The sequence below is a fragment of the Schistocerca americana genome, chromosome 7 (assembly GCF_021461395.2).
Source record: "Schistocerca americana isolate TAMUIC-IGC-003095 chromosome 7, iqSchAmer2.1, whole genome shotgun sequence".
NCBI lineage: Eukaryota > Metazoa > Arthropoda > Insecta > Orthoptera > Acrididae > Schistocerca > Schistocerca americana.
In genome coordinates, this window is record NC_060125.1 from 532,478,184 (window position 1) to 532,504,359 (window position 26,176).

General features: G+C 45.0%; 1 protein-coding gene across 3 annotated transcripts in view; it reads right to left on the minus strand.

Moving 5' to 3' along the window:
* LOC124621757 (zinc transporter 1) overlaps positions 1-26,176 on the minus strand; it is a 262,842-nt gene that overhangs the window by 83,898 nt on the left and 152,768 nt on the right. The window lies entirely within an intron of this gene.

Genomic DNA, 26,176 nt, shown 5'->3' on the forward strand with positions numbered 1-26,176 from the left:
ATCGACTTCTGAGTTTTCTGACCATGTCTAATATCTTAAAATAAGGTAGATTTTTTTCGACAAGTAATTTAGCTCTGTGTTAGGTTTCTTGCTCGCTGCATGGAGAGGCTGGGTTCGATTCCGGATGGATTCAAGTTTTTTAACAAATGTCCAAGTTCTATGAGCATTTACGTGAAGTGTAAAATACAAGAAGAAAAAAAATTAAAAGTTTTTTAACTACACAATCTTAATTAACACTCTTTTACGAAAGATCGGTAACTAAGAATTTTTGTTTGCAATGGAAACTGGATCTGTGCGTGAAGTCTACAGTTAGAAACAAGAAGACGTGGATTTTTCATAAAAATGACAGATTTGTTGATTAGAATGTATTTGATAACTATATTTTGCAATGACGTAGGTATTCGAACAGAACGACAAAAAAATAATTACGAATACGAGACACTGTACATTTCTACGGTTACAATGCAGCTATCAGTTTCTTATTTTCCCCGACCAATTCAAGAAGTATATCCATCTCGTACTTAGAAAAATTTGTAGTTAGCTTCCCATTGCGCCAAACATAAACGAATGGACTGGTAGAGATGTATAAACATACTTCTGCTTGTTGACGAAAGTGAGAGTACGTGACAATGACGTCAGTCACCAGCTATTGTCTAGGAAACTGAAGTATATAAGCACCTACATCTACATCTACATGACTGCTCTGCAATTCACATTTAAGTGCTTGGCAGAGGGTTCATCGAACCACAATCATACTATCTCTCTACCATTCCACTCCCGAACAGCGCGCAGGAAAAACGAACACCTAAACCTTTCTGTTCGAGCTCTGATTTCTCTTATTTTATTTTGATGATCATTCCTACCTATGTAAGTTTGGCTCAACAAAATATTTTCGCATTCGGAAGAGAAAGTTGGTGACTGAAATTTCGTAAATAGATCTCGCCGCGACGAAAAACGTCATTGCTTTAATGACTTCCATCCCAACTCGTGTATCATATCTGCCACACTCTCTCTCCTATTACGTGATAATACAAAACGAGCTGCCCTTTTTTGCACCCTTTCGATGTGTACAAATTTATATCTCTATTAACATCTTTGCAGCTCCAGAGCGCCTTCCATTGCAAAACACGGGGTTAACCGCTGTCAAATGCGCTGTTGGCTGGCGACCCTTTCCTGACTGGCGAATAACGTTGGTGCACCGCACAGACATTTTAAACGCGGTTTACTTTTAACCGTGATCACGGGATCTTTGTTATCTTGCTTTTTGATCCAGGTTGGTGCACTCGGCCATAGGTGGCGTAGACACCCCCAGTGAGAAAACATGCGTACAAGACGAGTCAAGAAAGAACTGGGTGGTCGTGTCTCAGGGAGGAACCAGGAGTGCAGTCGCATCTGTGTGTAGTTAATAGTGGAGGAAAGTCCGTTTCAATCATCATTCAAAAGCTTCTGGATATGCCGAAGGTCATCGCCAGCTGGGTATTGCTGTTGCTCACTTCTGAGAAAAGTGAAACATCATTGCGGAAGGCCATGGTGGGGTAATTACCAGTGTGTACTGTTGTTAATTTCTGCGGACGATACTAATGTTACAACGAATTCCACTAGGAAGAAAGCAACAGAAGAAACTGCTAAATAACGTTTTCCAAAGCATTATTAAGTGGTTCTCTGAAAATTTACTCTCCCTAAATTTTGAGAAAACGCACTATATTTGGTTCTGCACAACAGCTGGTCTTACCAACAACTGATGTAGCGCATGAACAGGAGTCAGTAACAGTTTCTTCTGCTGCTTTCTCTCTAACGGAATGTATTATAACATTAGTATCACCCGCAAAAAGTACTAATTCTGCTTGACGAATGTTAGGCGGAAGGTCAATTCTCAGAGAGCAGAGTAGTGGACCTTCTGCTCTCTGAAAATGGTTCAAATGGGTCTGAGAACTTAGAACTACTTAAACCTAACTAACCTAGGGACATCACACACACCCATGCCCGAGGCAGGATTCGAACCTGCGACCGCAGCGGTCGCGCGGTTCCAGACTGTAGCGCGTAGCACCGCTCGGCCACCCCGGCCGGCTTCTGCTCTCTGAGAAAGGATATGTTCTTCAAAAGCGTTTAAGGATAAAAGCTCGTGTGTTTATGGGCTTGTAGGCAGTCCACGTCATGATGAAGACCAGTCTTGCCTGAATGTTTATACAAAATTTTGATCATAAGGCATCCGAAATATCCGGGGTGTCCATGGTTGGAATCGGGTACAAAAACAACCTCTGGACAAGGAGTATTAGGGCTGTACAATTTTTCTCAGCGCCTAACTTCGAAAATTTCCTTAGTGTTGGTACAAATCATGTGTCACGAATTACCCACCGAGCCTTTGGCGTGCAGCTATTCGTCTGCAGATGTTGCGCGGCGATGGAAGGAATAGGGACTGAAGTATTAATGTAAATGTCGTCGTCGAAGTCGAATTTAACAATGTCTCTCATTCTACTGAACCGTTGCTTCAGCCTATTGTAGCAACATGCCGTCTGGCTTTAAAGATGTTGGCATAACTTAGATACTGTGGTAGTCACGCAGTTCACGGGAAATCCGTGTTGTTTCCTGCGGCACAGCGCGGTTGTGGCGCTGTACCGTAGCCAAGGCAGATGCGAGTCTTCTGCCAACGGATCTCAAATAGTGGCCCTAATAACCTGCCTGTCACTTCATCCTACAGTTGTATATTGGCACGAAGTAAAACACTATTCCAACAGGCCAGCGCACGCTGGCATTCGCCAATTACCAGAATGATTACTACTACTACTACGACTATGACCACTAATATCAATAGCACCATCGCCACTACATCGCCACACACCAAATTTACATGGGGCTTCCAGATCTGATTTTCGTAAACCGATTTCCCAACACAGTTTGATTGGTCACGTAAACACTCCAATATCTATTGTGGAAAAGCGATTCTAGCTGCCGGATTTCCTCTTCCACAACAGATAAGCGTTGCCATGTGAAGGCTCAGCCGTTTTTGAACCGCACTAGGGCTGTCAAGCTCCTATTTGCTTTTTACTTTAAGTGATAGATTTGCTGCCTTAGAAAAATGAAAGCGACTAGCAACAACATAACTAGCTAATTTGCAAACTGCTGTACCCATTCTCTCTTTTCGTGGGAAAGGCTCTCGCGTGCAATCAACGCCTAGTGACAAAACACTCGCTAAAGCTTTGCGCAGGAAAATGACTGTGGCCTTACACATTCAGAAATTTTCTATCCATTCCAAATCTACAAAACGCCTGGATAGAATAATCTTCAACCAGTGAACACTTCACACGTTTTCTACAACGCTTGCAAACTAGAATGTTAATAAAACCATTCCGAAAGCATTAATTGTCGTGCAAAAGTTTATTAAACGTATCTTCTTGCACAATCTTCCGCTCCTTATCACATAACTGCCATCCGAAGGAAAATCATTCGTCTATATTGATGAAAAATATTACGAAAGTAGATACAACCTCACTTTATAGTGCACACAAAATACAAAGTTGCTTTACAGAGAAACAAATGTCATCGGGCTAGAAAACTCGATTAACGTATAGTATATAAATACAACATCCAATAGCGGATTCCAAAATTCATATTCAGAATTTTCGAAGCTGTGTAGCATATAAACAAAAGTAACACTAACATACATTTCCTCCGTTACAGATCAGCCCTACGGCAGCTTAATAAGACTACATTCATGGGAAGCTTCCGCTATTAAACGTAGTGCAGCTTAAAGACATCTGTTCCTGACGTGTCTAGCTGCTCAATGGGTACAACATTAATGCTAATTTGTGCAGAGGTCGTTGTACGATCGGCAACGACTGCGCGTTTGAATTAGTTCATCTGAACAGCGCTGCCATTCGAATACAGGGTAATCAACACGTGCGCCTCCTTGGACTACTGGCAACAGTGTTAACACCAGGCAAGGGTAATGCAAGCCCTCAAACAGCCCGCCCATCCCCTTCAGGGATGGGAATGAAAAGCGCAAAAACAACAAAAAATTAAAAAAAAACACCAGGCAACGTCTCACCTGCAACGTATGGCGCGTGTCCTCAGACTATCAAGTCTACCACAGGCTCGCAACACCAAATCGATTAAATTCAATTACGCGCACGAATTACCGTGTCACCCTAATACGGCTGCAATATTATTAACTTGGTACAATGTTCCAAAAAACAGCCGCCTCTTTCAGCAAGTTTAAGACACGTCTTTCTGTGCCCAGTTTTTCCTTACCTGTAGATGGTTCCCTCTCGTCAACTTTTAACATATCATTCCAGATCGTGCCTACGTGTGTCTTCTTGGCTACTGTGGATGCCAGAGGCCGTTCTGGCTTTGTGGTGCCTGGAGATGACGAGTCGAACTTTCTGTCATTCGTCCAAAGTGAGCTGTAATCGGCCCTAGTTCGCTGAGTTACACCTTTCACTACATTGGGACGCACGTGTCCCACGACGAACTACACGAGAACCACTGGCAATTTGTTGCATGTTATTGCTACGCATCAGCGTCGCAAAGGTAAAGAGGCGCCTGCTAATTGTTTGCGGAATTCTTATAGTTACAGGCTGCACGTGTAGGTTGTGCTGTCTTCAAGTTCTGTTGTTAATCCTCTATTCCGTATTCTCACATAGAGTTAAGTCGCACCTGCAGACATGCAAGCCAATGAATGGATTTGCGAGCGGGCTCTTGTCGGTCTTCTCGGACAAATCACGTCAATGTACGGGGCACGAGGGTGAGTCAAATGAAAACCTTAAATATTTTTTAAAATATTATTTACAGTGCAGATGTCCAAAGCTGTATCACTTCTCAACATAATCTCCCCCACGCTCAATGCAAGTCCTCCAGCGCTTACAAAGTGCATAAATTCCTTCACAAAAAAAATTGGTAGTCCGCGCAACCACTCATGCACCGCGTGGGCGTACCTCTTTCATCAGAACGGAACTTCTTTCCTCTCATTGCGTCTTTGACTATTCAAACATATGGAAATCGCTTGGGGCAAGGTCTGGTGAGTATGGTGGATGAGGAAGACACTCAAAATGCGGGTCTGTGATTGCTGCAACTGTTGTACGGGCAGTGTGAGGCCTTGCACTGTCATGTTGCAAAAGGACACTTGCTGACAGCAATCCATGTCGCAGGCCGCAGATGATTTTTAGGAGATCTGTGTATGATGCAGTGGTGACAGTGGTCGCTCTAGGCAATTAATGCTCCAAAATGACACATTTTTCGTCCCAAAAGAGAGTCAGCATAACCTTCCCTACTGGTGGTTCTGTTCGAAACTTGTTTTGGTGATGAGGAATGGCGCCATTCCTTGCTCGCTCTCTTCGTTTCCGGTTGGTGGAAGTGAACCCAGGTTTCGTCCCCAATAACGATTCTTGCAAGGAAGCCTTCACCTTCTCGTTCAAAGCGCCGATGAAGTTCTTCACAGGCATCAACACGTCGCTCTCTCATTTCAAGAGTCAGCTGCCGTGGCACCCAATTTGCAGACACTTTGTGAAACTGGAGCGCATCATGCACAATGTGGTGTGCTGACCCACGCCTAATCTGTAAACATGCTGCAAAGTCATTCAGTGTCACTCGGCGGTTTTCCTTCACTACGCTTCAACTGCTGCAATGTTCTGTGGAGTCACAACTCGTTGTGCCTGACCTGGACGAGGAGCATCTTCCACAGAAGTAACACCATTTGCGAATTTCCTACTCCATTCGTAGACTTGCTGCTGTGACAAACATGCATCACCGTACTGAACCTTCATTCGTCGATGAATTTCAATATGTTTCACACCTTCACTTCGCAAAAACCGAATAACAGAACGCTGTTCTTCCCTGGTGCAAGTCGCAAGTGAGGCGGCCATTTTTATACTGATACTGCGACCGTATGTGTGCATCTGCACTATGCTGCCACTTACAGGCCATTCTGCACGCTGTTTGTAGCACGCTTCCCAACTTACAGGATAACGGCGCGAAATTTCGATTTGTTATTACAAATTTAAGGTTTTCATTTGACTAACCCTCGTATCTATTAATTGATGTTCCGGTTTCAAAACGCCGTAGAAAGAGAACCACTATTCAGAATGATGACAAATTTGAACAGCATATTATTAACGCATGGAGAAACGCCGTGGGAGGAATAAAAACAGCACGAAAATTTCACCAATAACGTAAAAGAGATCAGCTACAAACGACAGATGAATCGCAATACGACGCCTGTGGTTTGAGTTGTATATTACACCATCCGCACCGTTCAAAGAGCACGACAGTACGAATTCGACAGTCTAGAGTTGTGATAAGTCCACCCGCCACGGCGAGGTCGTACCACACTAGATGGCAAAACAGGTCTGTAATATTGTCCTGAGGCCAAAAACCGCATAAAAACGATATAGATTTTTAACTGAATGAGAATACTGAAAAACCCCTCATGTCCCAGAAACTAAACGTTTCAGGAGATACAAAAAACATTCCAGGTCTTAAAATTGTACAGAAATTCCGTTTTACTTCTCATTTCCGTAAAAATGAATGTAGATGAATGAATGCCAATGCTCTGTAGGCAATCCTAATACACTCAAGGGACAAAGAAACTGGGACAGCTGCCTAATATAGTGTAGCGCATCCACGATCTCTCCTGAGCAGCACGTTGTAAGGTATCCCAAATATGCTCAAAAATGTTCATGCCTGGGGAGTTTGGTGTTTAAACTGAGAAGAATGTCCCTGGAGCCACTCTGTAGCAATTTTGGACGTGCGGGGTGTCGCATTGTCCTGCTCGAATTGCCCTAGTCCGTCGGAATGCACAATGGACATGAATGGATGCAGGTGATCAGACAGAATGCTTACGTACGTGTCACCTGTCACAGTCGTGTCTAAACGTATCATGGCTCCAATTTCACTCCAAATGCACACGCCCCACGCCATTACAGAGCCTCCACCAGCTAGCTGATACGCAGGGTCCATCGATTCATGAGGTTGTCTCCATACCCATTCACGTCCAACCGCTCTATGCAATTTGAAACGAGACTCGTCTGAACAGGCAACATGTTTCCAGTTAACAACAGTACAATGTCGGTGTTGACGGGCCCAGGCAAGGCGTAAGTTTTGTGTCGTGGAGTCAGCAAAGGAACACGAGTGGGTCTTTGGCACTGAAAGTCCGTATCGATGATGTTTCGTTCAATGGTTCGCACACTTTCATTTGTCGATAGACCAGCACTGAAATCTGCAGCATTTTGCGAGAAGGTTGCACTTCTCTCCAGTCGTCGTTGGTCCTGTTCTTGCAGGATCTTTTTACGGCCGCAGCGACGTCGGAGATTTGATGTTTTGCCGGATTCCTGACATTCACAGTACACTCGTGAAACAGTCGTACGGGAAAATCCCCACCTCATCGTTACGTCGGAGATGTTGTGTCCCATCGCTCGCGCGCCAACTGTAACACCACGTTCAAACTCACTTAAATCTTGATAACCTGCCTTTATAGCAACAGTAACCGATCTAACAACTGCACCAGACACTTTTATAGGTGTTGCGTACCGCAGCGCCATATTCTGCCAGTTTACATATTCTAAATTTGAATACGCGTGCCTATACCAGTTTCTTTGGCGCTTCAGTGTATATTTTCTTTTCGTTATGCTAAAATTTATGTCGTTAACATGTGGGCTTTCTCAATATTTTGTAATAAATAAATAAAAATCAACACTCAACTAATATTTTTGCTAATATGGACAAAATCAAACAAATTATGGCTGTTTTCCATTCTCTTTGGCGTTATACTCCAAACATGGGTTTACTCTTTCACACATGTTGTCCAATTGTTATGTCACAATAGAAGTTTTGATGATTTCTTCTTTTGGTACGAATGGTACAAATCGCCTTAGGTCACACATTTTCTTCTCATTTATGGGTCCATGACCTTGATAAGTATGACTTACAGATTTCAGTGAAATTACAGTTCGACCAGTCAATTGGAACGTGTGCTCTTTTGTTCCATAAACAAATGGCCTAACTTTAACTACACCGAGAGTTTGACGTGAAAAACAGAACTGTTCTGTCTACATCTACGTAGATAATCCGCACGCCACCGTACGGTGCGTGGCGGAAGGTACCCTGTACCACTACTTGTCGCAAATAGAGCGAGGGAAAAACGACTATCTATATGCCTCCTTGAGCCCTAACTTCCGTATCTTATCTTCGTGGCCCTTACGCGCAGTGTATGTTGGCGGCAGTAAAGTCGTTCGGCAGCAGCTTCAAATGTCGGTTCTTTACATTTTCTCAATAGTGTTTCTCGAAGAGAACGTTGTATTCCCTCCAGGAATTTCCATTTGAATTGCCGAAGCATCTCCGTAACACTTACGCGACGTTCGAACCCTTCCGATAACAAATTGAGCAGCCCGGCTCTGAATTTCTTTGATGCCTTCCTTCAATCCGACCTGGTATGGGTTCCAAACACTCGAACAATATTCAAGAATAGGTCGCACCAGCGTCCTATATGCGGTGTCCTTTACAGTTCAATCACTCTTCCCTAAAATTCTCCCAATAAACCGAAGTCGACAATTCGTCTTCCCTACCACAGTTCCCACATGCTCATTCCATCTCATACCGCTTTGCAACGTTATGCCCAGACATTTGAACGGCACGACTGTGCCAAGCAGGACACTAGTAATACTGTAACTGAACATTGCAGGTTTGTTCTTCCTACTCATCCTCATTAACCTTCATTTTTCCACATCCATAGCTAGCTGCCATTCATCACACCAACAAGAAATTCTCTCTCCGTCTACTTGCATCTTCCTACAGTCACTCAACTTCGATACCTTACCTTACATCGCAGCATCGTCAGCAAACAACCGCTGTATGTAGCGCTTCCTTGAGCTTCAACGGAAATAGCATTCTTTCGGCGTAACTTCGACCACCATTCCTTAGTACCTCTTCTGTTTTTGGTATTTTCACTTCAAAATTCGTCTCTGTGCGGGATTCTGTTATTAATTCTGCATATTCTTTCAGCAAATATATCCTATCCACCTTTCTGATTTTCCTTTTCATTTTACTGAAATCTCTGTCACAAGTATGGTAAGAGTGGCCTCTTATTGGAAAGTAATGGTTGATGAACTGAAATCTTTACTGTACCACAAGCATTAAACAAGATCTCACCATTGCACAGTTTGTCTTTTGGCCTCCACAAGAGTCGGAGAACAAGTGCATGTGTTTAACATGTTATCCAACATTTTCATTTACATAATCAAAAATAAACGAATAGACTTTATCGGGGCTTTTTGTGCAATTCCTTCAATCATGACACAGATAAAACCTGGCCTTTCACTCCGTAAGTCGTGCACATTAAAGACATTTACTGAAAGCTGACGCAAGTAAAACGTATCTTGTATTGGTATCTCAGGCAATCGCAGGTTCTGCATAAAATCAAACGAGAGACCTGCAGGAGTAGAATCAGTTTCAGTTTTCGCTTTAACTTCATGTAATTTCATGAAGAATCTATCAGCGTGCCTCTTGTGTACTGTTAAGTCACCTATTGCTGCCCTTTTCGCAGCATCATTCAGAGATGGACTTTTGATTTTTACACAGAGCTGTTCACAGGTGCAACACATATCCACTTGTGGTTGTCCAAATTTTACACTAAAATGTCCACGGAAAATTTTCAAATAAAATTTACAGTCAACATGAATATCCAGCTTTATGTTTTTGAACATCTGCCACATAGTCTTCACTTTAAGTTTACGGTCAAGGTAATGCCATTTTTCATTGGTATAATGTGCTTTCTAGATTTTTTATTTTCACTATTAAAGCCACTGGTTTTGCATTTCCAGGACGACATTATCCCCTCGTATCTTGTGGAGATTTACCTTCTTTCAACAGATTGCCTAATTCAGTCACTGCTGACGCCAAAAACATATTGAAATGCAGTTTCCCAAACCTGAATCTTATCTTCTGATCATGATAACCAATAAGCATATGACTGTACTTACTCCCAAATTCCTTATCACTTCTAGGCTTCTTTCTTACCACTGGTTTTACTTCTGAGGCACTGAAGAAATCTATCATTTTTTGTTTGGAAGTCAATAAATTTAGTTTATAATTCTATCCTCCTACTCTCAGGTATCTTAGTTGTCATACATTTCATTCGACAACTAGAAATAGAATTACGCATTCAACTGAGTTTAATGTTCTACATTATCGTGTTCACTGTTGTAATTAAACCTTAATTTTGAAGCGATACTAAGTTTCAGGTTAGAACTCACCTGCAGTTATAACCATGATGTATTGGTTGAACTCTATTCCCTTTCCAATTTGTATATTCTTCACTTTTCGCTCTTGCTCGTTTTATGGTAATATGTTTCTGAAACTCCACTGCATTCTTTCTTTTATTCGCTACTGCCTGACATTTGTTACTAGCATCACCACTGTCTGACATTTTACCATAAATAACAACCTAAATCGATTAAATCAGAGAGTAAGAGGCAAAATCGACTACTCTCTCTATTTAAAACAGTATGACAACTTGAAATTTACAGAAAGCCCATATATTTTATACTTGTGTGGTTTCTATTTAGTTAAGGCGATACAATGTCTGCGTAAAAATACAAAAAGGCATGCGATATCTCTACACCAAGATCGGGCTATGTGTTTGAAGTACAGAATCACACGTAATTCAATTTTGTCAAAAAATGGGCCTGTGGGGTTTCTCAATATTCTAACAATTGTCATGGGCCAAAAACCGCATGAAATGCAAAATGGCATTGGTTTCTAATTGTCATGAGACTGGCGCAAGATATGCTCAATATGTAGTCCACAGTTTTCTGCCACAAGTTTAAATCGAGAAACAGCATGTTCCACAACAGATTGGCCTGTTTCGGGGTTCGCGTTCAGAATGCATTCCGTATTCAGTTCAGTATGTTCGTAATAGGAGCACTGAACACGACATGTTTCAGATAACCCCGCAGTCGGAAGTCACACGGATTAAGATCATGTTATTTGGACGACTAGGCTGTAGGAAAACGACGGTTGATAATTCTAGCATTTCTGAAAGGCCTCTGCAGAAGCCGCTTCATTGGCTGTGCAATGTGGGGAGGAGCGTCATCTTGCTTTAAAATGGTACTGCCCACAAATCCACGCTGTTGAGGGGTTGGAGTGAAGCTGGTGCGCAAAAGACTCTCATCGCATTTACCAATGGCGCTACATGTAACAGGACCCGCAGGACTCTTCTCCTCGAAAGCATATAGTCCTTGCTTGCGGATTTTCCATTGCCCATACTCTGCAATTCTGCGTATTGACATGTCGTTGGAAATAGGGCTCGCCTGTCCACAGTATGTTCCATGGCCATTCATCGTCCACTTACATGTGGGCTAGAAATTCCAGAGCGAATGTTTGCGTTGCTGGCATGTCAGCAGGAAGCGATTCCTGAACATGGTTGATTTTGCACAGATAGCAATGTAGGATGTTTCCTACGATTTTATGCACCACGCTCGCAGGCACGTCCAAAGTTCGGGCAATTCCCCTTGTGCATCACATGTTTGCACAGCACCGCTCGACCCATTCTGCTGTGGTCACATTTTCGACAGATATCGATCAACTGCTTTCCTCTCTCTGCACTTCAAAACAACTTGCCTTTCCTAAAGCTGCAGTAATTTTCTCCTGACCTGTGGTAGACATCGGATCAAGTTTTTTTTCATACCCTTGAGTGTCCGGAACTTCTGCAGGGCTACTGGTGCACAATAACCGTTCTTGTAAAAGACCCTTAACAGCAGCGCGCGGTCAGTCAGGAGGACAGTCATGTTCAGTATCTCGGACGCAAACTGAGGAACAGCCGTGTTCCGCGCGCCTGTTGGTGTGCATATTGTGACGCTTATAGCCCCTTTTATTGGTGAAATTTGCGTTTTTTTCTTTTTTTTTCCTCCACGACGTTTCCCTCTGCGTCTGTAATATGCTGTTCAAATTTGACGTTCTGAGTAGCGGTTCTCTTTCTATTGAGTCTTGAAACCGGAAATTTAACTACGAACATCCTAGTAGCGGTTCTCTTTCTATTGAGTCTTGAAACCGGAAATTTAACTACGAACATCCTGTATTGCACGCACATATTGACGCTTGCAGCATCACAAACCATGTCCACACTGAGTACTTGTAATGTGAGTTAAAAACATAGGGAAATGCTCTCTCCACTGATGTGTGTCATCTGTGTGTCTCTCAAACCTCATACGTACTTATGAATAACCCTGTGTGTCCCCACCCGCATTGGAAAACTAAACGGCAGGAAATATTTTGTTTCATATTGCTACTTGCGATATTAATTAAAATAAGCATACAATAATATCTTTCTGTTCTTTACTTTACTTACGGAAAGAGCCTAATCGACCACATGGCTACTCTACGAGTCTCTATTTCTTTCTGTGGAGTGCAGTGTATGTCCAATTGGTGTTGATGTTCATCCTAGCTTGGTCCTCTCGTCACCTAATTCTGCAGAATGCTGTTCTAGGCAGTCTCTTATCTGTCATTCTTGCTAGATGTCTGCCCAGTTGAACCTTCTCTTCTCTAACACTTGGACGACGTTACGGTGTTTGTAGAGGTCTCTTAATTCTTCAGTGTTTCCCTTATCCTAAATTCCTAGTTTTCATCACATACAGGACTAAAAAATTTCGTTGTACTGACTATTTCATTTGCTTCCTCTGGAAGCAGTTCTCTTGTTTTTCTCATCCACTACAATATTGCTGTCATCAGCAGAGATCAACACTACAGGGAAAGTCATCTGTGTATATCACGAACAGTGTCCGTCCTAATATTCTACCCTGAGGAACTCTTGCATTAATGTATTCTGGTCCCGCTGAGTATGTATCCTTATTTGACATTTGTGTAATTTCGACTCTTCGTACCCTATCTCCTAGGTACGATCGAAATCAGTCGTTAGCTAAACCTCAAAAGTATTGGTATTCCTGCTTGATGTTTTTACAGACACTCGACTTTCATTTTGTATCACTGCTTACCGGAGACCAGAGGGGCAGCTCGGGCCCGCGTATGCGCCCGGTATGAGCTGTTTGCGGCTACTGCTCAGCTCTGCCCTCTGGCCAACGGCGACGCTGCAACCTTGCCGCTCGCAGACGTCACACGGACGGGCCGGTCAATTGACCGAGCGGCGGAGGGGACCCAAGTGGCGTTTTCTCACTGCTACACAACGGCTCCACGCGTTGCGCACGCCGCCGCGATAAACGTCCCTTCACGTCTCTCTGGCTACCGCCGTCTCTTATCATATAAACTGAGGGGCGCCGACTGCTCCAAAACTACCGTTACGTTTAGCTCGATTTATAGGTTACGGGCCGACAGCGAAAGCACGTCTGCTGTATCGGATGAACACTGCGGCGTTCGAGCACGGATAGAGGTGTTCCGTGGGGGGTTCGAATCCAACGAGAATAATGAAGAAAGTCGTCGTACCTCGAGGGGCTGAGGAGTTTCTAGCTATGGCGCCTTCCCGCTGGAGCTGTAAGACGATACAAGCTTGCTAAATTCTTATGTGAATGAACAGCGGATAATCATTAACATGTTTCTTCACTGATATGTCAAGAATACTCTACTTCAGTCGTCCCACTCCAACTGCCAGGGATCTTCTCTGGCCGGCTTTACTACAGGGGAGAGGTGTCTTCCCTACAGCACTGTCAAGACATGGGTGTCCCTTTTCTATACTGGGCATTTTACCATCGACGATGGGCCCCGCAATCGTAGACCCTCATCAACATACACGACACAACATGCGATGCTGTCAATCGGTGAAGAGGGTGTCGAAATATTTGAAGACTAAATGAATAAGGCAAGACTCAAAAGGCATCAACAGACTTTTGGCCGAATTTAGTGCACCAATGGACTTTTCTGGGAACGTTAGTGACTAGAGACGAAACTTGGCTGTACATTTAGTCTCTAAACCAAACAACATTGAAGGAAAACGCGTTAGTCTTCCCCGTGAAAGAAGAAGTTGGTCAAGAAAGCCACGGCAACCGTTTTCTGGCACAGGACGGTATTCTACCTGTGGACTACGTAACTCTGGGTTTTAGAGTAGTCCGAGAGTATCCGCCTCGTCTCCGCGAACAGATGAAGTAGACAATCACGGCGAAGTTTACCAAAGGGATCCTTTTGTTGCACAACAATGCATTTTCGCACAGGTCTCCAGCTGTGGCTGCCAAACTGAAGGCCTTACGTTTCCAACTACTGGATCATCCCCCCTATTCACCTGACCTAGACCCATGTATATTCTAACGTGTACCGACACCTGAGGGCCGTCATTTTGACAAGACTAAAGACGTGAGCATTATGCTGAGACTTGGTTTGACCATTTACCACGTGATTTCCTTAAGCATGGATTACAAATTCTGCAAAAACGTTGTAACAAATTACTCAGTCTGGGCTAGGGAATACGTAAGCTGAGTAAATATGCACTGTCGTAACTACTTACCTTGTGCAAAGCCATAAACGTTTCAGCCCCTTTCGGTGGTTTCCCCAGCCACAGCTACAAGCCGTACTTTATTCTCTGGCTTAGAAATCATTATCAGTTCTGTTACAATGCAACACGATTTTTGGGGCCGTAACTTTCATAAACTGTAGTTACATAAGAGAAGCTTATTGGAAACTGCAGTATATTATGGAGCTTTACGCTAATCGAAAAAAAAATTTAGCATTCCTTACTAAATTACAATCCTTATCATTGATACCAACGGTAAGCAATATACTAAGAGGGTGTAAGTTTGGTACGAGACATCTTTCCCACGTAACGTATCAATAGTTTTGCCGAGCAGTAAGCAATTTTTTTGGCGCATGAGATCGCCATTATCCAACTAGAAGAAGTTAATGGAAAAGTTCTCTAAAATGTAATGGGGATGGCAGTAACCATTCAACGTTTAATTCCGACATATTCACTTTTGACAACAGGTTGAAGTTCAGCCAGGCTAAGACAACGAGGCGTCCAATAAAGTAACGTCAGTACTAAATTTTATCACCTCATTTTCAATACTTTACTCGCAATTACAGGGCCTAAGGGGACACACACACACACACACCCACACACACACACACACACACACCATACGGTGCAAACTTTTTGGAATCGTCAGCCATAGCTGCGGGTAATGCAATTCCGGCTACACGAAAATCAATCACTTTCAATATCAGCAATTTACCAATTCTGGTATGACTTTTTCCTCCAGGTAACAGTACCAACGTAGTTTTAGGGCCGTTAATAATTTCCAAGACTCATTCATAGGATGCGATACGGAAATATTTACGAACTACAAAGAGCATTCGAATCCTGTACAAAGTATATGGACAAGCACTTTCACGAAAACTGGAGCTGTACAGCATCAAAAAGTAAGTTACGCAGACGCCTTGGGACGTCCGAGAAGAAGCGATCACTCACTCAATCATAATCATCATCATCAATCATCATGCAAATTGGTCCGTCCCTCTGAGACCAGGATTTAACGAAACATTCGAAACGGCAGACATTATACAGTACCATTTTACAACAGGTGGCAAGATTCAGACACATGAACGTCGTGGATCTTACATTCAAACTTTCTCAAGCATATTAGTTATCATGAGACTTTCGAAAAAGAGACTTGAAGGGATTAACGTACAATTATAATTTGCGTACTTCTTACTGAAGCTATAGCAATTAACTGAGGTCTACTTACATATTCGGCACATGATTCAATACAAATATACTCCGCTTTCCACCCAATGTGAACTCATATTTTATTTCACGTAAGTTTAGGCTAGCGGTGCTACGCAAAGTTACAAGAATGTTGCTACATGCACAATAATGACTCTTTTTGTGTGGCAAGATAAGGCAACAACTCTTTCCATAATGCAAAGAAGTACTTTTTTGTATTGCTAATTGAGAACTGTTGAAAAAATGAGCGTAGTGATACAACAGCCAATGCACGTTCGCACTGAGGCTATCCTTGCAAGACGCGGGAAATGTGCTAAATGTGAAGACCAGAGACGCCGGTTCACAGCAATTTCCGCTGCGCTGTATATTTACGTAGGAATGCAGACGAACCTAAACGGTACTGGCAATAATGCTGTTCATTTCTTTGCAAAAGGAAAGGTTGAATATCTGTAGAACATGAAAGAAGATTTTAGTTTTATATCACGTTGATGGAGCGCTAAACTTTTCACAGGGTGTACCATTATCAGGCGTCGTGTCATTTTGCTTTTCTTCCTGAGAGTTCTTTAATAAAAGAGGTCATGTTTCTTCGTAAACGACAAGTCAATATTAACTACAGAGCAAATACTCCTCCCTTTGCATATAGCATTGCTCTAACAACTACGTTTATATATGTAGAAGGGTTTATGAAATTTGAGTTTATCATTTCAAGCAGGAGAATCTGTATAAGTAATCCATATGTTCATTTATATTCGGTTTCTAAGAAACGAAATCCACTGAGGTTACAAAAGTCATGGAACAACCGCCAAAGCCACATCTCGTGGTCGTGCGGTAGCGTTCTCGCTTCCCACGCCCGGGTTCCCGGGTTCGATTCCCGGCGGGGTCAGGGATTTTCTCTGCCTCGTGATGGCTGGGTGTTGTGTGCTGTCCTTAGGTTAGTTAGGTTTAAGTAGTTCTAAGTTCTAGGGGACTGATGACCATAGATGTTAAGTCCCATAGTGCTCAGAGCCAAAACCGCCAAAATCGTGACGGACCTCCTTTTGCCCGGCGTAACGTAGCAACTCGACGTGGTAGGGAATCAACGAGTCGATGGAAGTCGCCTGCAGAAACACCGAGACATGCTGCCTATACAGCCGTTCATAATTTCGAAAGCGTTGCCTGTGCAGGATATTTTGTACGAACTGACCTATCGATTATGGCCCATAAATGTTGGATGGCTTTAACTGTAGGCGATATGGGTGGCCAAACCGATCCAACCGTCCAGAATGTTCAAACAAATAGCGAACAACTGTGGCCCAGTAACAGTCTGTCGTCTATAAATATTCCATCTTTGTTTCGGAACATGAAGTACACGAATCGTTACAAATGGTCTCCAAGTAGCCGAACGTAACTATTTCCAGTCAATGATCGGTTTAGTTGAACTAGACGACCCAGTCCACCGCATGGAAAAACAGCCCACACCGTTATGGAGCCAACCAAAGCTGGCACAGTGCCTTGTTGAAACTTGGGTGCATGACCTCGTGGGGTCTGCGCCACACTCGAGCCCTACCATCAGCTGCATACAACTGATATCTGGACTCATCTGACCAGGCTATGGTTTTCCACTCGTCTAGGGTCCAACCGGTAAGGTCACGAACCCAGGAGAGGCTCGACAGGCGATGTGCCGTTAGCAAAGGCACGCGCGTTTGTCTGCTACCATAGCGTATTAACGCCAAACTTCGCCGCATTGCTTGTCTGTTAGCACTGACAACTCTACGCAGACGCCGCTGCTCTCGGTCGTTAACTGAAAGCCGTCGGCCACTGCGTTGTCTGCAGTGAGGGGTAATGCCTGCAATGTGGTATTCTCGGCACATTCTTGACATTGTTGGTCTCGGAATATAGAATTCCACAACAATTTCAGAAATGAAGTGTCCCACATGTCTAGCTCCATCTACCATTCGATGTTCGAAGTCTGGTAATTCCTGTTGTGCGGCCATAATCACGTCGGACACCTTTTCAGGTGAATCACATGAGTAAAAAAGCGAACTACCGCCATCTATATACAGAGGGGTCCAAAAAAAATGTATCCACTGTTTAAAAGTCCATAACTTGCAAACTAATAGACCGAGTTGTCTGATTTTTGGTGAAAGTGTAGATTAAAATCCAACTTAAAGATATCACTGTAGGTGTTCGAAATGGTCAGAATTAACATTCACACACAAACGATGCCGCCGAACTGCAGCACGAGCTAGTGACTGCAACGTGTTCAGTTGGATATTCGCACATGAATGTACGATGGATTCTCGAAGTTCATCCAATGTGCGTGGCTTTTGTCTTTTGTCGATAAACGAAGTCCTTCAGTGTTCCCCACAGGTAAAAGTCCAGAGGAGTTAGGTCTGGGGAACGTGGTGGATACTCCACAGCACCTCTACGGCCTATCCATCTTCCTGGTAGATTTTCGTCGAGATACGCCCTAACACGATTTTGGTAGTGGGCTGGGGCACCATCTTGTTGAAAGTAAACTCTTCCGTCTCCATGCAAGTCTCGGATGGCAAGTAAAATGGATGTCTCAAGCTTCTGAAGGTACACCTTACCGGTAACTGTGCCGTCAAAGAAGAATGGCCCAATCGAGCCCCGGTAAGACAACCCACACCACACATTTACTCCTGGCAAATTCACGGATTTGTCTACATGGACGTTTGGATTTTCGGCGGGCCAGTAGAGGCAATTGTGGCGATTTACTCTACCATTGATTTGAACTGTGCCGCATCAGACCACACAATCATCTCTGCAAACTCTTCATCTTTCCGCACCATGTTAGTAAACCACTCGCAGTACTCCATTCTACGAACTGGGTCGTCCTCGTTCACTGCGTGTAGCAATCGTGGGATGTAGCACTTCTACTCTGCTGTCTTCAAAATTCACCGAACACTTGAGCGATTCACTCCAGTTTCACGGGCACACTGTCTCTCAGACTTCTGTAGTGAGCGAATGAATTGTTGTAACACACGACGGGAGTTAGCTGGACTTGTTACTGTTACAGGTCGTCCAGATCGTTGTTTGTGTACATCTTTAACACAGCCTTCGGCTTCAAATTTGTCTCGAATGCGACGAATCGTTAAACGTGTCGGTGACTCTGTTTGCTACTCATTTCACCATTGCCGTTGAACCTCATTTATGTTTTCGTACTTCAAATACCACTTCAAAACTGACTTCCTTTCATCGATTGTAAGCCTTGCGCCAGCCATGTTTACTCGAGTAACTAGGTGCAACTAAGAACAAAACACTGACTATCTGGCGATTGCCGGAACTACAAACTATTACACTACCAAAGATAAGACAACTCCGTCAATTAGTTTGCCAGTTATGGACTTTTAAACAGTGGGTACATTTTTTTGGACCCCTCTGTATGTGCAAACCGCTATCCCATGAATTTTGTCACCTCAGTGTAAAGAAGTGTCCGGACAATGGTTGTTCTCAACGGGTCTACCAAAACAAGTAAAACGAAAGAAAATACGAATTGCTACTTACAAGACACATCCCAGAATGTAGTCAATTACTACCAAATCAACAATGTATTCGCACCTTTCAGTATGTTACGTGTAATCAAGGTAACATTAGATTACTTTTCAGTATCTTACGTGTGATGAGATTAGGCTTGACAGACGGGCCACGTTAAGAAAACAGACACTGCTCGGCGAACACGGAGGCCGCCGGCGTCCGAGTGGCCGCCCGCACCGTTCATTCCGGAGCCGGTGTGAGCGCCAGCAGGACGCTGCGTGCACTGCGAGCCGAGCGCAGCCGAGCCGCGGCGACGCAGCCAGTCGATAGCGGCGCCGGCGCTGACGCTGACGCTGGGCCTCCGCGGCGTCAGCGCCAGTTGCCCAGGACGACGCCCCCGCCGCGGGGGTGGCGCGCTCCCCGCCTCCTCACCCGAGTCTCTTAGGTCGGCGGCGGCACGTGCCAGCTACCGCCCCGTGCAACAACCCAAGGGGCTTACATTCGACACGACGCCAATGTTACTGGCGAATTTACAGAACAACAACAGGAGAAACAAACATCGTCTAATGGTGCTAGCATCCGCTCGGCTCGTGCGATGACTGCTATCCCCGCGCCGAGAGATGTCGCAGCAGCCTGTAGGCATGTCCGTTGGCGCCGATGCTACACTACTGGCCATTAAAATTGCTACACCACGAAGATCACGTGCTACAGACACGAAATTTAACCGACAGAAAGAAGATGCAGCGATACACAAATGATTAGCTTTTCAGAGCATTCACACAAGGTTGGCACCGGTGGCGACACCTACAACGTGCTGACATGAGGAAAGTTTCCAACCGATTTCTCATACACAAACAGCAGTTGACCGGCGTTGCCTGGTAAAACGTTGTTGTGATGCCTATGTAAGGAGGAGAAATGCGTACCATCATGTTTCCGACTTTGATAAAGGTCGAATTGTAGCCTATCGCGATTGCAGTTTTCGTATCGCGACATTGCTGCTCGCGTCGGTCGTGATCCAATGACTGTTAGCAGAATATGGAATCGGTGGGTTCAGGACGGTAATACGGAACGCCGTGCTGGATCCCAACGCCCTCGTATCACTAGCAGTCTAGATGACAGGCATCTTATCCGCATGGCTGCACCGGATTGTGCAGCCACGTCTCGATCCCTGAGTCATCAGATGGGGACATTTGCAAGACAACAACCATCTGCACGAACAGTTCGACGACGTTTGCAGCAGCATGGACTATGAGCTCGGAGACCATGGCTGCGGTTACCCTTGACGCTGCATCACAGACAGGAGCGCCTGCGATGGTGTACTCAACGACGAAGCTGGGTGCACGAATGGCAAAACGTCATTTTTTCGATGAATCCAGGTTCTGTTTACAGCATCATGATGGTCGCATCCGTGTTTGGCGAGATCGCGGTGAATGCACATTGGAAGCGTGTATTCGTCATCGCCATACTGGCGTATCACCCGGCGGGATGGTGTGGCGTGCCATTGGTTACACGTCTCGGTCACCTCTTGTTCGCATTGACGACATTTTGAATAGTGGACGCTACATTTCAGATGTGTTACGACCCGTGGCTCTACCCTTCATTCGATCCCTGCGAAACCCTACATTTCAGCAGGATAATGCACGACCGCATGTTGCAGGTCCTGTACTGGCCTTTCTGGATACAGAAAATTTCGACTGCTGCCCTGGCCAGCACATTCTCCAGATCTCTCACCAATTGAAAACGTCTGGTCAATGGTGGTCGAGCAACTGGCTTGTCACAATACTCTAGTCACTACTCATGATGAACTGTGGTATCGTGTTGAAGCTGCATGGGTAGCTGTACCTGTACACGCCATCCAAGCTCTGTTTGACTCAATGCCCAGGCGTATCAAGGCCGTTATTACGACCAGAGGTGGTTGTTCTGGGTACTGATTTCTCAGGATCTATGCACCCAAATTGCGTGAAAATGTAATCACATGTCAGTTATAGTATAATATATTTGTCCAATGAATACCCGTTTATCATCTGCATTTCTTCTTGGTGTAGCAATTTTAATGGCCAGTAGTGTATATCCTGAACTACCGACACTGGCCCACTTATCACGCAAAAATGGAGACGGTCGATGTTTGCCGCAAGAGCTTCGGTAGTCGTGTTGCGCATGTACACAGTACACTTGCCATGCCCTCGCTCCTCTGACATGGGACGTTTCAAAAATGGCTCTGAGCACTATGGGACTTAACATCAGAGGTCATTAGTCCCCTAGAACTTAGAACCACTTAAACCTAACTAACCCAAGGACATCACACACATCCATTCCCGAGGCAGGATTCGAACCTGCGACCGTAGCGGTCGTGCGGTTCCCGACTGAAGCGCCTAGAACCGCTCGGCCACTCCGGCCGGCCTGGGACGTTTCGTGGCGCATGATAGCATGTACATGTCGTACACCTGCCGGATCACTGTGGCGGGCTCCGCTATTACTATGCGTAAAGTCGGTGCCAGTGACCGTTTCTAGAGTCCGATTCACGAACGATGTCGTCTAGCGTAGGTCGAAACTAGGACGGCGATAGCGTTGTTGCCGGTTCCAAGCGACGGTTGCGGTACGCACATATACGTGCTTTATGCTTGATAAAAACGTGTATCCCGCAAATTATGTCTCTCGTTTGCGTGGGTAGCACTACTCGCTTACTATCACCAGCCATGACAACTCGTAACAAATGCAATAAAAATTCACTAAATAACGCGCTAAATCATTCACAGCAGAAAGCTCAGAACACTACCGAACGCCTATTGGCTGTGGAGAACTTGTAGATGCAGAGAACAAGCCTGAACTCGCCCTTCATTGATTTTAACTCCAACTACAGTTTAATCACGTCATCAACTTTTGTACTCAGAAAAATCTCTAGTTCCAGTCACTTCGATTGTCTTACGGAAACTAGACATCTGCGGTCACAGCAGCACCGAAGACAGCGAAGCGAGTGCTCAAGGTAAGCGAGGAAAATTAATTTTCATTCTGGTTTGCAAGATTTTAAGTGAGTCCACAGTGTCTTCCATCGTTGCCATCTACCATTTTATTTCATCTGTCAGATGATAAGATCACTGCTAATCAGTACATCAGCTATTCCGGCATTGTTACAGGCAGTTTAACACCGTAAATGAGTGCGTTTATATTCCAAGAGTAACTATTTAAGCGACGTATTTCAACTGAACCGACACAGACCACATTAATTTTCAACCACACCCCTGTGTTATTAGTGGTATATTAGTAATGGAGAGCAATCCACATTTAGAAACATATTACTTACCCAGAAATTTGTTATAAAATGTTTTGTGGGTAAAGTGAGCGGTGTCAAAATACAGCAGCCATGAGGTGTGAGGAAACTACTTTCTGACTGTACAGACATGCAAATTTGGCTTCATCTGCATCGATCGCACTTGTAACTGACGATCATATCGAAATCTGTTTCATAAATTACGTCATACCTTACGTATTCAGTGAGACCCCAAATTTGGTACCCGTACGAAATTGATAATCAACGCATTCAACATACATCACTTCACCCTGCACATTCTGTACAACGATACACTATATGATCAACAGTATCCGGACACCTGGCTGAAAATGACTTTAAAGTTCGTGTCGCCCTTCATCGATAATACTTGAATTCAATATGGTGTTTGCCCACCCTTAGCCTTGACGACACCATCCACTCTCGCAGACATACATTCAGTCAGGTGCTGGAAGGTTTCTTTGGAATGGCAGCACATTCTTCATGGAGTGCTGCACTGAGGAGAGGTATCATGACGGTCGGTGAGGCCTGGCACGAAGTCGGCGTTCCAAAACATCCCAAAGGTGTTCTATAGGATTCAGGCTAGTACTCCATGCAGGCCAGTCCATTACAGGGATGTTATTGTCGTGTAACCACTCCGCCACAGGCCACAGGTGCTCGATCGTGTTGAAAGATGCAGTCGCCATCCCCGAATTGCTCTTCAACAGTGGGAAGCATTAACGTGCTTAAAACATCAATATAGGCCTGTGCTGTGATAGTGCCACGCAAAACAACAAGCGCTACAAGCCCCTCCATGAAAAACCGACCCCACCATAACACCACCACCTCCGAATTTTACTGTTGGCACTACACACGCTGGCAGATGACGTTTACTGGGCATTCGCCATACCCACACCCTGCCATCGGAACGCCACATTGTGTATAGTGATCCACTCTTCAATCGTCCAATGTTTACACTCCTTACACCACGCGAGGCATCGTTGGGCATTTACCGGCGTGATGTGTCGCTTATGAGCGGCCACTCGACCATGAAATCCAAGTTTTCTCACCTCCCGCCTAGCTGTCATAGTACTTGCAGTGGATCCTGACGCAGCTTGGAATTCCTGTGTGGTGGTCTGCCTATTACACATTACGACCCTCTTCAACTGTCGGCGGTCTCTGTCAGTCAACAGACGAGGTCGGCCTCTACGCTTTTGTGCTCTAAGTGCCCCTTCACGTTTTCACTTTACTATGACATCGGAAACGGTGGACCTAGGGATGTTTAGGAGTGTGGAAATCTAGCGTGCAGACGTATGACACAAGTGACACCCAATCTCCTGACCACGTTCGAAGTCTGTGGGTGCCGGGGAGCGCCCCATTCTGCTCTCTCACGATATCTAATGGCTACTGAGGTCGCTGATAAGGAGTACCTGGCAGTAGGTGGCAGCACCTAACATGAAAAACGTATGTTTTTGGGCCTGTCCGGATACTTTTGATCACATTGTGTATATAATTTGTGACCCCTCTTCAACTCTCTTGCCAATCCCTGCAAAGTCTCCACGTCCGTGCACATTAAAATGCCAATAGTGGACTGCCCTATATTGTCTTTTTTCCATTCAATAACATTTACTAAGTTGACTCAATCCAGAAGAGGTTCATTGCCGGAGAAAAACATAATGACTAGCTGCCAATTGTAGTTGCATATAGTCACGTGCATGTCATGCGATTTTCTATCGGTCACATCAAGCGTGAGGCCACGTTTGTAGCAGCTCTGCCTGCAAAACGACATGCGATATGGAAATACGAACTCCTGACGCCCCCCCCCCCCCCCCACAGGTAGTGCATCTTGATGTCCAGTTCATTACAGACCATGTTTCTAAACGCGCTGTCCCAGATTCGCGTCTGATAGCGTCGTACGTTCATAAGGTCTACAGACAAACTACAGAGGGCGTTCAGAAAGTTTTGCACAGTCGTCTCTCTCTCTCTCTCTCTCTCTCTCTCTCTCTCTCTCTCTCTCTCTCTCTTTTCTTTTTGCAGGAGAAGAGTGAAATTTTTTGTGAACATATTTGGAACATTTAGCAATAAGTTGGTATATAAAAGTATTTTCTTTTATTTACAGGTGAGCCATAATGGACTGTGAAGTAGATGTCCGGTTGCGACAACGGTCGGTGATGTAGTTCTCTTTTCAAGACTGGCGATGACTTTGCCACATCGATTCACAGGAGGAGGAAGTTGCTCCATGTTTATGGGGGGGGGGGGGGGGGGGGCACAGTGGATCGCAGCAGTAAGGAGCGGTTTTGTTTTGTTTTGCTTTAGGGCGCAAAAAACAACTGGGGTCATACGCGCCCTAGTCAAAACCATAAAACACAAACAGAGAGAAGAGTTAAACGACTATACGTCAGCCCCAATGGACAGAATAGGAGACATCTAAAAACAGACACGTGGAAAGAGGGCTAAAGAAACACCATACTGAAATGGAGGTCCAACACTAAAAATTAAATGGCCTTCGACATATTGCTTCGGCGGATAAAAAGTAAAACGCGGTCGACAGCCCGCGCGTCATTCACTAAAACGGCTGATAAATCAGACGGCAAACCCAAGCTGGAACGTAAATCGTTAAAAAAAAGGACATTCCAGCAGGAAATGGCGGACAGTTAAAATTTGGGCACAATGTGTGCAAAGCGGTGGGGTAGCGCCACTTAGCAAATGACGATGGCTAGAAAGGCAGTGCCCAATACGCAGCCGAGTTAAAATAATCTTCTCTCGGCGGGAGGGCCGAGAGGAGGTCGTCCAAGGCGCTGGGAGAGGCTTAATGAAGCAAAGCTTATTCCCGTGAAGGGAGGACCATTGGCGATGCCAGAGGGACACCACCTCCTGACAGATGGCAACGCAAAGATCATCGGAGGGAATATAGTCACGTGGCTGAGGCTACGAGGACTGCAGCCTTGGCAGCAGTATCAGCAGCCTCGTTTCCTAACAGACCGACATGACCAGGGACCCACAGAAACATCACACTGGCTCCACGAAGAGTGAGCGAGTGACAGTTTCCATGGACCCGCTGCACTAAGGGATGACCAGTGTACAGCGCACATAGACTTGGAGGGCGCTGAGCGAGTCTGAGCAGAGGACACAATTGGAAAGGCTTTGTCGCCGGCTGTACTCCGCGGCCTTGTACAAGGCGAAGAAATCGGCTGTAAATACTGAGCAGTGGGCCGGAAACCGATATTGAAAGACACGGGTGCCAATGACGAAGGCACATCCGACCCCACAGTCTGTCCGTGAGCCATCAGTGTAGACAAAGGTACCATCGCCAAGTTCCATGCGAAGGTCATGAAACTGGACGCGATAGAACGAGGCTGGAGTAGTGTCTTTAGGAAGCGTATGAAGGCCAAGGTTAACGTGGGCTGCTTCACGAAGACAACGTGGTAAAGGTTTCACACGCACTGGGAAAGTTACAGGTAGTGTGAAGTTAAGCCGCCGTAGCAAGAGGCAAAAGCGGACTGCAGGAGGTAACTGAGAAGAGAGAGGAGCTCCATACTGACTGTCAAAGGAATCATCAAAGGAGGAGGCCTAAGAGGGGTGGCCACGCATGGCAGACAAACGGCATGCATATCCGTTGAGGAGGAAGCCAAGGCAGTAGGACAGTGGAGTTCAGTAGCTTCAGCATACAGACTCTCAACCAGGCTGTTGTAAAAGGCAAATGTGGCCCAACGGATGCCATGATGGTGGATAGTGTTGAGAAGGCATAAGAGGGATGGGTGTGCCGACGCATAAACGAAGCACCCATA